The sequence below is a fragment of the Loxodonta africana genome, chromosome 23 (genome assembly GCF_030014295.1).
Source record: "Loxodonta africana isolate mLoxAfr1 chromosome 23, mLoxAfr1.hap2, whole genome shotgun sequence".
NCBI lineage: Eukaryota > Metazoa > Chordata > Mammalia > Proboscidea > Elephantidae > Loxodonta > Loxodonta africana.
Genome location: NC_087364.1, coordinates 4282965 through 4296765, shown reverse-complemented (window position 1 = coordinate 4296765; position 13801 = coordinate 4282965).

Below are 13801 nucleotides of genomic sequence, written 5' to 3'. Positions count from 1 at the left end.
TTTGCCAAACAGGAGGAATGGCCAAATTATGAAAGTATGTTCAAAAAGGACTTTTCTCCCTTCTTCTCCAGGGAGCCAAAGTAGGAAAAGGACAACCTAGAACACCAAGACTGAAAGCATGTTTTACTCATCCTTGTGGCTCCCTTCTTTCTGGTTGCTGGTCCTTGGAATTTCAGGGAATTCCCGAGCTGGGAAGAAGAGAAGTTTTGAATTGGAAGAAAGCTTAAAGTTTTGATTTACATTAGAGTGAGGTTTTTAGTATATGAGCATGTGATGGTTCCAATAATCAAAAATGACCAGAAAAGTTAAGGAAACTGCTTAAGATCTCTTCAAGAGACGGAGAAAGAAGATAAAATGGAAGGTGTTTGAAGACAGTGGTGCCTACTGATCCCAGCCTGTTCAGTTAGAAAAGACGATTTACTGACCTACAAAACTAATTTCAACGGTTGAGAGAACTTAATGCTCATTTGAATCTGGAGTTTAAATGATACGACAAGTCATGAGTTCACTGTCTCTCTTTCCACCTCTGCCTCTGCCTGCCTCTAATACTATCTCCATCTTGGTCTCTACCTTTGTCTTTCTTTATCTCTCAATTTATGTGTTGCTTTTTCTTGTTAGCATTGTCATCTCCTGCTGCAAACAGACTCTCTCCATGTAGTGGGAATGATGGCTATTGGTACCTCCCACCTGTATTTTCAGAGCGAGTAATCCAAAGGTAGAAAGGGCTTTTATCCCTCAGCATCTACATGTCAGTTTTCACAGGAGAACTCTATCTCATCCTGCTTGAAATTTGTCTCTATCCCTTGAACCAAGCCCTGGAGAGAGATAGATGAGACACCATGATGGTCAGAATCCAGATACGCGCCCTTTCTGTGATGGAGGATGAGCAGATCACAGAGATTAGCTCTCTATCCATAGTCACTTGGGATGAGTGAGAGTATGTTCTTACGTTCTTCAGCAGAGAGGGGCATATTGGGTGGACAGAATAACATTGTCCACTATCAGGAGACCTAATGGATGAACTGGAGAACTGGGTGTAAAAAGTGGTACCACAGTAGCAATATGTGAGAGTACAGACCATAAAAGGCTCTGTGATTCAGCTTTCAAAAAGACGGAAGTCCTCTGAGGCCTCAGCATATACTTTGCTGCTATCATCAATGGAACAGAAATCAGAACACATCTCGCTCTTAGCCTTTGTTTCTCAATGTCTAGCTGTGAGATTCTGAGCAGAGGGAAATGAAACTACTAATCATACATATTTTTGAGGGGAAATAAAAATGAATATTAGTGCTTTAAAAAATAGATAAATTGCTCAAAGGAAGCATGCATTGAAGACAAGTAGAGAAGCTTCCAGGCAGAATCCATCTCTAATTACACGTCAAACAAGCTCAACTGTGCTAGAAATCTCCAGATTACTCTGAAGTAGCTTATTGAGACATAAAATTGTGCGTTAGACATGGCCAATAGCTCAGATTTTCCTGTACATGACAACAACCAAAGGGAATGCAGTAGCCATAAATTATCACCAAACATCTGGCATATATTTTAATGCAAATTACTACATGAGAATACAATTCCTTTTCACCACACCCGTCCTCCTTCCAGCAACCTCCTCGTAACCATGCATTTGCCTACTTTACTAAAAGATATTTGTTTAATTGTAGGATTGTAGGGTTTTTTTTTTTTTGCTTTTTATGCTGTAATTTGGTGGTAAAAACACATAGATTAAAATAGAATGTAGGTATAATAATATAGTTATACTTTTTATTCAAATACTACTTGATTCTTAAAATGTGTCCTATGCAGCAAATTGTCCTTAAAAAAAAAACAAAAACACAAATAACCATTAATAGACACACTGGTGGACACATTGAAAGAGCTGCATTCCAAAATTATTGCCATCACATTTAAGTAGATGGAAATTTAAGTCAAGTAAATTATAGATTTTGGAGCCCTGGTGGTACAGTGGTTAAGAGGTCGGCTGCTAACCAAAAGGTCAAAAGGTCAACAGTTCAAATATACCCGTCGCTCCTTAAAAACTGTATGGGGCAGTTCTACTCTGTCCTATAGGGTCTCTATGAGTTGGAATCGACTCGATGGCAGTAGGTAAGTTGTACATTACCAGAGATGGCTTTAGATTAAAAGAATTATATATTTACTTCCAAACTTGTAAATAGACCTATGAACAAATTGCTATTAGTTTTTTAAGAGTTCTAGGAAAGTCTAATATTGATTATGCAAAGGCATATTTATTGACTATGCAAAGGCGTTCAAATGTGTGGATCATAACAAATTATGGATAGCATTGTGAATAATGAGAATTCCAGAACACTTAATTGTGCTCATGAGGGACTTGTACATAGATCAAAGAGGCAGTCATTTGAACAGAACAAGGAGATACTTCATGGTTTAAAATCAGGAAAGATGTGCGCCAGGGTTGTATCCTTTCACCATACTTGTTCAATCTGTATGCTGAGCAAATAATTCGAGAAGCTGGACTATATGAAGAACGGGGCATCAGGATTGGAGGAAGCTTATTAACAACCTGCGATATGCAAATGACACAACCTTACTTGCTAAAAGTGAAGAGGACTTGAAGCACTTAATGGTGAAGATCAAAGACTACAGCCTTCAATATGGATTACACCTCAACATAAAGAAAACAAAAAACCTCACAATTGGACCAATAAGCAACATCATGAAAGATGGAGAAAATATTGAAGTTGTCAAGGATTTCATTTTACTTGGATCCACAGTCAATGACCATGGAAGCAGCAGTCACGAAATCAAATGACATGTTGCATTGGGCAAATCTGCTGCAAAAGACCTCTTTCAAGTGCTAAAAAAGCAAAGATGTCACCTTGAAGACTAAGGTGTGCCTGACTCAAGCCATGGTGTTTTCAATCTCATAGCATGCAAAATCGGGCCTATGAATAAGAAATACCAAAGAAGGATTTATGCATTTGAATTATGGTGTTGGGGAAGAATATTGAACATACATGGACTGCCATAAGAAAGAACAAATCTTTCTTGGAAGAAGTACAACCAGGGTGCTCCTTGGAAGCGAGGATACCGAGATTTCATCTCACAATTTGGACATGTTATCGGGGGGACCAGACCCTGGAAAAGGACATCATGCTTGGTAAATTAGAGGGTTGGTGAAAAAGAGGAAGACCCTCAATGTGATGGATTGACACAGTGTTGCAATGATGGGCTGAAGCATGGAGCCAACCTTACAGCACCTAACAACGATAACGCCAGGAAGGTCTGGTGGGTATTGCCAGCTCTGGTGAACATGCTACCTTGCCCATTGTGCAGTGGCAGGGTTCTTGCATGGATGAGTAAATACCTAGACTCATTTACTCATCAAAGGTGCCAGAATCATACCTGTTTGTGACTACAGGTAGAAGATTAAAGAAGAGACTGAAGGAACACAGTGCAAAAACAGTGAAAGAGATACACAAGGATATACTGAAACTTTCATATGAAGATTCTAGAATTGTTATGTTAGTTTTTCCACATTTTGATCAAATAAACAATTTGATAAAAGCATAAACCCCTTTTGGGGATCATGGTTTCAGGGGACATCTAAGTCAACTGGCATAATAAAATCTATTAAGAAAACATTCTGCATCCCACTTTGGAGAGTGCCATCTGGGCTCTTAAATGCTAGCAAGTGGCCAGCTAAGAGGCATCAATTGGTCTCAACCCACCTGGACCAAAGGAGAATGAAGAACACCGAGGACGCAAGGTAATTATGAGCCCAAGAGACAGAAAGGGCCACATAAACCAGAGACTACATCAGCCTGAGACCAGAAGAACTAAATGGTGCCTGGCTACAACCGATGACTGCCCTGACAGGGAACACAACAGAGAACCCCTGAGGGACCAAGAGAGCGGTGGGATGCAGACCCCAACTTCTTAAAAAGACCAGACTTAACAGTCTGACTGAGACTAGAAGGACCCCATTGGTCATGGCCCCAGACCTTCTGTTGGCCCAGGACAGGAACCATTCCCAAAGCCAACTCTTCAGGCCAGGATTGGACTAGACAATGGGATGGAGAGGGATGCTGGTGAGGAGTGAGCTTCTTGGATCAGGTGGACACTTGAGACCTTGAGGCTATGTTGGCATCTCCTATCTGGAGGGGAGATGAGAGGGTAGAGGGCGTTAGAAGCTGATGGAATGGACACGAAAAAAGAGAGTGTCGGGGGGAGCGAGTTGTCTCATTAGGGGGAGAGCAATTGGGATTATGTAACAAGGTGTATATAAGTTTTTGTGTGAGAGACTGACTAGATTTGTAAGCTTTCACTTAAAGCACAATAAAAATTAAAAAAAATAAAAAAGCATAAACCCCTAATACCTAAGGTATGTTGTTTCTCCCCCACTCATGTATCTCTCTCTGTCCCTCACACATCTGCTTGCGTTGGCTTGCTGACCCTACCGGTTAATCTTCTGTAAGAACGTTGTCCTTGAAGGGGACTTGAGGTAACAAGGACTCTCAGTCCAGACGCCTGATGATGTGGCAGCAACACTAGACAGGAACCAACAACCCAAATTCTGCTTCCATTTAATAGCTAGGTAATTACAGGCAGCTCGCTTACTTTAAGTATTTCCTCATCTAAAAACATGTGGGTGTTTGGCTAGACGCTTGCTAAGGCTCCTTCCTGTTCTAAAATATTAAATTCTTTTACAAGGTTTAAACCTAATTTTGTAAGCAACACAGTCCAGGGGCTGGACTACTGCAAATAGCTAACTGATCCTTAATATATTTATTACTCAGAAATTATATGCAAGGTACTATGCCAGGAATTGGAATACTAAACATTTATTTAGCCATTAAGGAACTTTGCTGGGACCTACTGTCCTGGATTGAATTGTGCCCCCCAAAAGTATGTGTCAACTTGGATAGGCCATGATTCCCAGTGTTGTGTGGTTGTACTCCCTTTTGTGAATGTAATTTTATGTTAAAGAGGATTGGGATGGGATTGTAACATCCTTACTAAGGTCACATCCCTGAGCCAATGTAAGGGGAGTTGGGGAAACCAGCTTTTATCTTACAAGAGATGAAAGGAAAAGGAAGCCAGCAGAGAGAGACGGACCATATACCATCAAGAAAGTAACACTGGGAGCACAGCCCATCCTTTGGACCTGAGATTACTGCACAGAAAAGCTCCTAGTCCAGGGGAAGCTTGATGAGAAGGACCTTCTTCCAGAGCTGACAGAGAAAGCCTTCCCCTAGAGCTGATGCCCTGAATTTAGACTTTTAACCTACTAGACTGTGACAAAACAAATTTCTCTTTGTTAAAGCCATCCACTTGTGCCATTTCTGTTATAGCAGCACTAGATGACTAAGACTCCTACAATTCATTGATTGCTTCTCCCATTTTTGCGTGGTTTCTCTCACCTTGCCCTCGTATCATTGTTTCCCTCCATACCCAACTTTAATGCCATGGTCAGCTTTATGTAATCACTCTTTTGCAAATGCCTGCAACTGGCTCACTCCCCCTCTCACTGGCCAAACACCCACCTGTAGTTAAATTCAATTTTCAATTATTCAGCAACTGTACCACCTGCTAACCAAAGGGTCGGCAGTTCAAATCCACCAGGCACTCCTTGGAAGCTCTATGGGGGCAATTCTACTCTGTCCTACAGGGTCGCTATGAGTCGGAATTGACTCGACGGCACTAGTACTGGGTACCCATAAAGCTGACAGTAGCTAGAGAAAAACACAGAACATAACCATGCTGATTGGTCTTGAAATTCATGAACACAAACCTCAAGTGTGCACAGGACAGGCAAGCAGTGATCCAGCATTTCCATGATCTCATAATTCTTCCCCTTTCCTCACACCTTCTCTCCCTTTAAAACTCCATCACTCCCTTCGCTATTATCACTGAGAAAACAGAAGCATCCAGAAGCGTTTGTGGGCACCCACAATCATATCTACTCTCCTACCATCAATTGTGTCCACAGGTTTTGCCTTCTTTGTGTAGATGACCCATCTGTGCTCCGCATGAAGATAACCATTTTACTTGTTTATCCCTCTCCACTCACCTACTCAAGGATGTTGCCCCAGCAATTTTCCCTCTCTTTCCTACATCATCAAGTTTCTCTCTGTACTGAAATATTTCAATGAATGCACAAGCACACTTTCAAACCAAATAGTTCTATGTTTCATCTTAAAAAACAAGTAAGCAAATATAAATCTCTTCCGATTCTACTTATCTCCAACTATAAGCACATTCATCAATCTCTCTTCTATCAAAACTCCTAGGAAGTGTCTATACTCACTGTCTCCAATTATACTTTTCTTGCCTGTCTTTAACTTACTCCATTGAAGCTTTCAACCCACCGCCCCACCAAAACTGCTCTGGTCAGTGTTAACAATTCTCAGTCCTAATCCTCTTGACTTTTAAGCAGAATTCAACACAATCCTTTGCTGCCTTCTCTGTTAAACACTGTCTTCACTTGGCTAATGGAACAGCCTGCTGTCCTGTTTTTCTGACAACTTCAATGCCCATTCCTTTTAGTCTCCTTTACTGGCCCCTCCATAACACCCTGGCCTCTTAACTTTGCAATGCCTGGGATTGAGTCATGGGGCCTCTTCTCTTTTCCAACCACACTCACTCCCTTGACTACTTGATGGTTTTAATTCTCAGATAACTGTCAGTTTTTATCTTCAGCTTGCCCTGAGTTCCAGACTTATTTAGACATCTTCATTGCATATATAATGGACATCTAGAACTTTACACCTCCAAAATGGGGCTCCTTCTTCGCCCCAAGCCTTGTCTATTTGCAGCCTCTTCTCTTCTCAGTGTCAGCCCATTCTTTTGATTTCTCGGGTCTAAATCTTTGAAGCCAGCTATAACTACTCTATCTTTTACAAAGCACCAGCAAATCATGAAATCATGCAGACTCTACCTTCAAAATATATCCAGGATCTCAACATTCTAGGTACCACTCCCTCTGCTAGCACCCTCAACCAAGTCACCAGCATCTGTCTCCGGAAGGATTACAACAATTTACGAAGAGTTCTTCCCAGCTTTACAGAGCATCTGGGGTGATCCTATTAAAACAAAAGGCAAAGCCTGTCACTACAGGGCCCCGCATGTCTGGCCCCGTTACTCTCTGAATGATCCCTCCTATCACTCTCCCCTTCATTGTTCAGTGTATGTAATCTCAGCAGTCTCCGGGCTGATTCTAGCCCCTGCTACACACTGGCATGCATCAGGCAGGCTTGTGCTTTTTTTTGTTTCCTCTGCCTGGAATATCATTGCCTAGATTTCCACATGGCTCCCTATCTATTTTCAGGAAAAAGCCCAAAGGCCTTACAATGGTCTACAGGGCCTTGTAGGACCTAGCTCCATGTTTTCTCCTTCACATTATCTCCTCTTTTCTACCCCTCACCACACCTTCTGCTCCAGCACCTTGGGGTCCTTGTATACCAGGCACACTTCTGTTATTGGACTATGGCTCTGCCTTAATGCTCTACCTTGGATTTCCTCTTTCCTCACTTCCCCGTCTCCTTCAAGCTTTGCTCACATGTCCCCTTAATGACTTAGCCTTTCTGCCCTGCTTGAAATCAATTCCCTTTACCTTCTTCTACTTCACTTTTCATAACATTGGTCACTATAACTTGTAATATAGTATGTTTATCTATTATTTCTGTTGTTTTTGGTGCATTTCTGTTGTTACAATACAAACTTTCTGTCTTTTGTTCACTGATATACTAATTGTCTGGTATATAGTAGGTGTTCAGTAAATGCTTAATTTATCAATGCAAGTAGCAACTATTTTCAAATATTTTATTAGAATTTGTCAAATATTTTGGAGGACATCCCCTCTTGAAAAACATAGTTTCTATTTTTGTTCAGAATGATATAATGAACCAAAATTAAGTATAACAATTAATACTTCAGCAAGAAAATTAATATAAAACATACTGAGAAGCCAAGCTGGAATATATGACTTTGTTCAAAAGTAAATGACTTGGTAGATTTTATAAATAAAATTTTCAGAAAAAATGTGAGACTATCAAAAATTTTAAAATGAACATATACTTCTGCAACTAGAAACAATGCACAAGGTTGAGTTGTACTTTTTGTTTTTATTTGTAATTTCACTTATGAAATCAATATAGTGTGTTATTCTCTTGGTACGTACTACGTATGCATCATATATTCACACGCTCAAGACGGTTCCTTGAAGCATTTATGTATTTTTTCAAGCTACGCATCATTGAGGCAATATTCTTGTTTATTAAAAACATTTTTAAGAAAATTTCTGCAGCTCATTAAATTACATGAAGTGTTAGTAAATCCTTGTGGGTCAGAATTTTAAATAGGAAATGGAAATTGGAAAAAAGAGAAGACTTGACATCCACAAAATTATATCACAAAAAAGTATTTCCAGAATGAGTGGGTTCTTGCAAGGTAACAATGCAATTTCACAACTTATTTTTGTTTGGATTTACAGTAGCTTTTTTTTTTTTAATCCTAGTTTAAACTCTTTATAGTGTTTATGTTTATCAGTATTACTAATTTTTTTTCCCCCTAGAGATTTCATTCATGCCAGCCTGGATTTCTGTGGCAGAAGAGGTGTAGTCATGGCACCAGTCAAATAAAATAGAAGCACACTTGTCCACAAACATTTTCATTATTGCCAGAACTCAAATGCTGTAACACTACTGAAAAGCTCATAAATTACTTAAAACTGTGTGTTCTGCACTTTCCCCAAGAAATCTCCACAGAAAAGCAATGCAAATGGTGTGTAGCTTTTGATGAATTACGCTGTTGGTGTCTTGTGCTTAATGTAGGGTTGAGTTTCTCAGTATTAAATGGCTGTGTGCCAAGATAGTTGGTGGCCTAATGGTCAATTAAACTTCAAATGGACTTCAAAGACCAGGATTAGCTATTTCCTTTTACTTTTAATTCTTTAATAATAATTTACTCAAATCCCTAAGAAAAATGTAAATGTACATCACTTGCTGTAGGCGTCAAGAATTAGAAAATATTGTTTCCCCCATTTTTTTTTTTTTTAGAACTGAATGTTTTAATGTAGCAAACCTGACAATCATTAGAGTCAAAATACAATTAGGAGTAACAGTGGCTATGCTAATATGTCAAAAATGCAATATCATTCATTGGACTTTTGAAGATGTGTTGAAGTGGCTTCATTGTTTCAGGTGCAGAATTGGTGGTTTTAGAGGGAAAAGATCCATGGATCTATGTTGTGACACAGTCATAAATCTTGCAATAAATGTGACCAAGAATCAAACAGCTTTCAAAGCAGTAATGCTTAGGAAAATACTTGAAAATTTCTAGTTGGGTATTTCCCTTGTATTATGGTATTACTCATTTTACACAGGACTTTTCTGTTAGTGGGAAAAAAAGTACCTAGATTTCCTACACCTACAATAAAACAATAAAGGAAGATTTACAAACTCTTCTTCCCAGATTCCCACAGTACCCCTGGAACACCCTCTACTTCAACTCTGATATCATAATAGGGATTTGTTTCAGACTGAAAAGTACCAAGAAAGCCATGTGTTTTAAGTATTGAAAAAAATCTGTGAGTTTCTTCTACAAGGTAATCTATTTTTCAAAAAAATTCCATTCCGAGACTTGAACATGGATACTGAATACAAAATAGTGAAAGGTGCATTTAGAAATTTTGAGTGCCCTATTTATCTGGTTGATTGATGGGCATATAGATCCTGGCCCTGGTGACTCAGAGAGAGAAGGCAAAAAAGGCTTGGCGGTCCTTTCAGCTTCTCTGGACTCCACCATTGTTCTCACATCTACTTCTCTTGGGCAACACAACTCAGTCAACTGCTTCTACCACCAGTGGTTCCCGGGAGAAAGGCCAGGAGAAGGGCCAGGTCATAAACAGGAAAGAACTCCCTGGGCTTTTTTTTTTCTAACTTTTGATTTTGACATAATGATATAGGTTCATGGGAAGGTTCAAAAAAGAATACAGAGGAGCCGCTAATGCCTTTCACCCAGCTCCCCTCCACAGTCACATGTTACATAACTGTGTTGCAATATCAAAATGAGAAAATATACATTGTTGCAATGTGTGTATAGCATTACTCCCTTTTGCCATGTGTGCAGATACCTGTACGGAACTATTCTACCACCACAAATATCTCCCTCAACCACTCCTTTAATGTCACACCCAGGACTATGATAGGAAAGAGTAAGGAAGACTGGAGGTTAGAATGAAGCCCAGAAACCGCTAATCTCAAATGATCGCTATAGAAATTATACTGCTGTGGAATCAAGGTCCCATGACTTATCAAGTCTTGGGTAATTCTCCTACAGTATTGTAACAAGTAGAGCCTTTTCTTTGGTTTTATACACACGGTTTTATCCTGAGAGAAACTAGTGGGAAAATGTTGACACTGGGCACACAGTGTCTTGATGATGAAAAGATTCCAAGATATGACCAGGAAGAGCCAGGTGATGGTGATGGTTGGGACTAGTTAGTGAGTCATTTTGTTTGGGGTTCCCAAGCACTGAAAAATGTGAACACTAATATAATAACAAGCAAGAGCAGCTCATTTGTATTGTTATCAACGTATGTACCAATACACTGGTTATCCACTATAATGAGATGAAATTTTCCCCATGAGAATAAATTGTCTAGATAAATAAAGCTGAATCCTTTGATACCCGCTATGTTAATTTGAACCGTTTTAATGGAAAGATTTGTAAACAGAAGTGTACATCTCTCAGCTTTTTTAAACAATGTACTACACACTTAATTTAATATTTTTTGTTGATGTAATGGGTGCTAGAAAGGAGATTAACCCATTGTGGTTTTAAAAGGGCCTGGGTTCTAGTGGTAATGTACTTTTACTTCCAAAGCTGGAAAACTGAACAGCAAGGTAGCATTCAGCTATCTCCTTGCTCTTCAGGTTTGCTCTTTTGATCTAGAATCATCTTAGTAAAGGCCCATTTGCTCTTCCTGGTTTTTGAGATCTCCTACTTGGTATGTCTTCCTTAAATATCTACAAAAGCACTTCTCCAAGTCTGGGAGTTTCAGAGAAAGCTTGGGATCAGCAGCTCCAAACTTATTACTGCATACAGCAACCTGGACAAGGCGAATTGTTGTAATCTGCTGCTACTTAAATATAGAAAACTTCTGGGCTTTTCTTTTTGTTAAGAGCCATTCACTTCAATGCAAGTTGGTTTGCATAATTCAGACACACCCCAACCTTCTCACTTGTTAACGAAGGCTTTCAGATAAGGCAGGGGATTTTTTAAAACCCTGCCCCACAGCCATAGAGACCACTATGGGGATCTATTCTGGGCTCGCCATCTGATTCCTGATCCAACCAGAGCAAGGTTGGATCTTTAATATTTATTTGGTAATATTAGAAATCTACCTAAGATTTTGTTTGAAAATATGATCTACTGATAAAAACTGTTTTGAAAACCACTGGAACAGGTGACGTCTTTATGATCATGTGAATTGATGTAGCCATAAGGTAGGGTGGTTCAGTAGTAAAATTCTCATCTTCCACATGGAGAACTGTTTCGATTTCCCACCAATGTGCAGTAAGTATAGCCACCAATCGTCTGTCAGTGGAGGCATGCCTGTTGCTATGATGCTGAGCAAGTTTCAGCACAAATTCCAGACTAAGATGGACTAGGAAGAAAGGCCTGGAAATTTACTTCCAAAAATCAGCCAATGAAAAAAGACGGAAGCAATCAAGGTGTCCATCAATGGATGAATGGATAAATAAATTATAGTATATTCACACAATGGAATACTACACATCAATAAAGAACAGTGATGAATCTGTGAAACATTTCATAACATGGAGGAATCTGGAAGGCATTATGCTGAGTGAAATTAGTTGCAAAAGGACAAATATTGTATGAGACCACTATTATAAGAACTCAAAAAATAGTTTAAACAGAGAAGAAAATATTCCTTGATGGTTATGAGAGTGGAGAGGAAGGGAGGGAGAGGGGTTTTCTAATTAGATAGTAGATAAGGACTACTTTAGGTGAAGGGAAAGACGCAATACAGGAGAGGTCAGAACAACTGAACTAAACCAAAAGCAAAGAAGTTTCCTGAATAAACCAAAAGCTTCAAAGGCCAGCATAGCAGGAGTGGGTGTTTAGGGGGCATGGTTTCAGGGGACATCTAAGTCAATTGGCATAATAAAATCTATTAAGAAAACATTCTGCATCCCACTTTGAAGAGTGGTGTCTGGGGTCTTACAAGCTAGCAAGTAGCCATCTAAGATGCATCAATTGGTCTCAACCCACCTGGAGCAAAGGAGAATGAAGAACATTAAGGACAGAAGGTAATTATGAGCCCAAGAGACAGAAAGGGACACATAAATCAGAGATTACATCATCCTGAGACCAGAAGAACCCTATGGTGCCCAGCTACAACCGATGACTGCCCTGACAGGGAACACAACAGAGAACCCCCGAGGGAGCAGGAGAACAGTGGGATGCAGACCCCAAATTCTCATAAAAAGACCAGACTTCATGGTCCAACTGTGACTAGAAGGACCCCAGAGATCATGGTCCCCAGACCTTCTTTTAGCCCAAGACAGGAACCATTCCCAAAGCCAACTCTGCAGACAGGGATTGGACTGGACTATTGGATAGAAAACGATACAGGTAAAGAGTGAGCTCCTTGGATCAAGTAGACACATGAGACTATGTTGGCAGCTCCTGTCTGGAGAAGAGATGAGAGAGCAAAGGGGGGCAGAAGCTGGCCAAATGGACACGAAAATAGAGAGTGGAGAGAAGGAGTGTGCTGTCTCATTAGAGGGAGAGCAACTACAAGTATATAGCAAGGTGTATATAAGTTTTTTGTGTGAGAGACTGACTTGGTTTGTAAACTTTCACTTAAAGCACAATAAAAATTAAAAAAAAAAAAATCAGCCAATGAAAACTCTGTGGATCACAATGATTGGATCCACTGCTGATCCCAGGAACGGGGCAGGACAGGGCAGTTGTTCCCTTGTGCGTGGGGTTGCCATGAGTTGGAGGCCAGCTCAGTGGCAATTAACAACAACAGCACAGCCAGGATATTGAGAATTCCTGGGATTTAAATAGAGTTTCCTAGTACATATTCCAGCAGTACCTCATTCTCCATCTCTCCCATGGGTTCCTCTTTGTTTCTGGTTGGAACAGGATTTCAGCCCATGACAGGATTTCATCCGTGATGACACACGTCACTATGGGTGACATAAACCAGGGGAGAAAGGTGTAGAACTCCCTCAATAAGAGGGTAGAGAATCTTTGCTGAAGATATAGCTGTGGTTCAAACTAGTTTGAGCAACTTCTATGAACAACTTGAATGAACAGTTAGGAAGTAGCCAAGATTTGCTTTTTTTTTTTTTTTTTTTTTTGAGAAAAATTCCCCACATCAGCATACAGTGGAGTGAAGAAAATGCCATTGATTGTGTGATCAGGGTGAGGAAGCATAGCTGCCTTTCTGTAAAATTAATTAACAAATTAGTAGTTGATGTGACGACCTTTCAACTGATCCTCTCATTCTGCGGGAAAAAACATTATCTACTCTGGAAGCCTGTGCCTTTTGACTCACTTGTATCATCCATAGCATTAGCCTTTCTTTTTTTTTTTTTTTAAATCTCAAATGGAACAACTTGTGCCTCTTCTTGCAGCTTGGATTCCTTGTTTGTTGATGAAGTGAGAATGAGCCATCTGCCTAAACATTAAAAGTATATTTTTTTAACCAGGCTTTTTGGAAGATTTACTCTAAAACCCACACTTTTTGCCACTGTCATCAAAAGTTCATCATATTTTT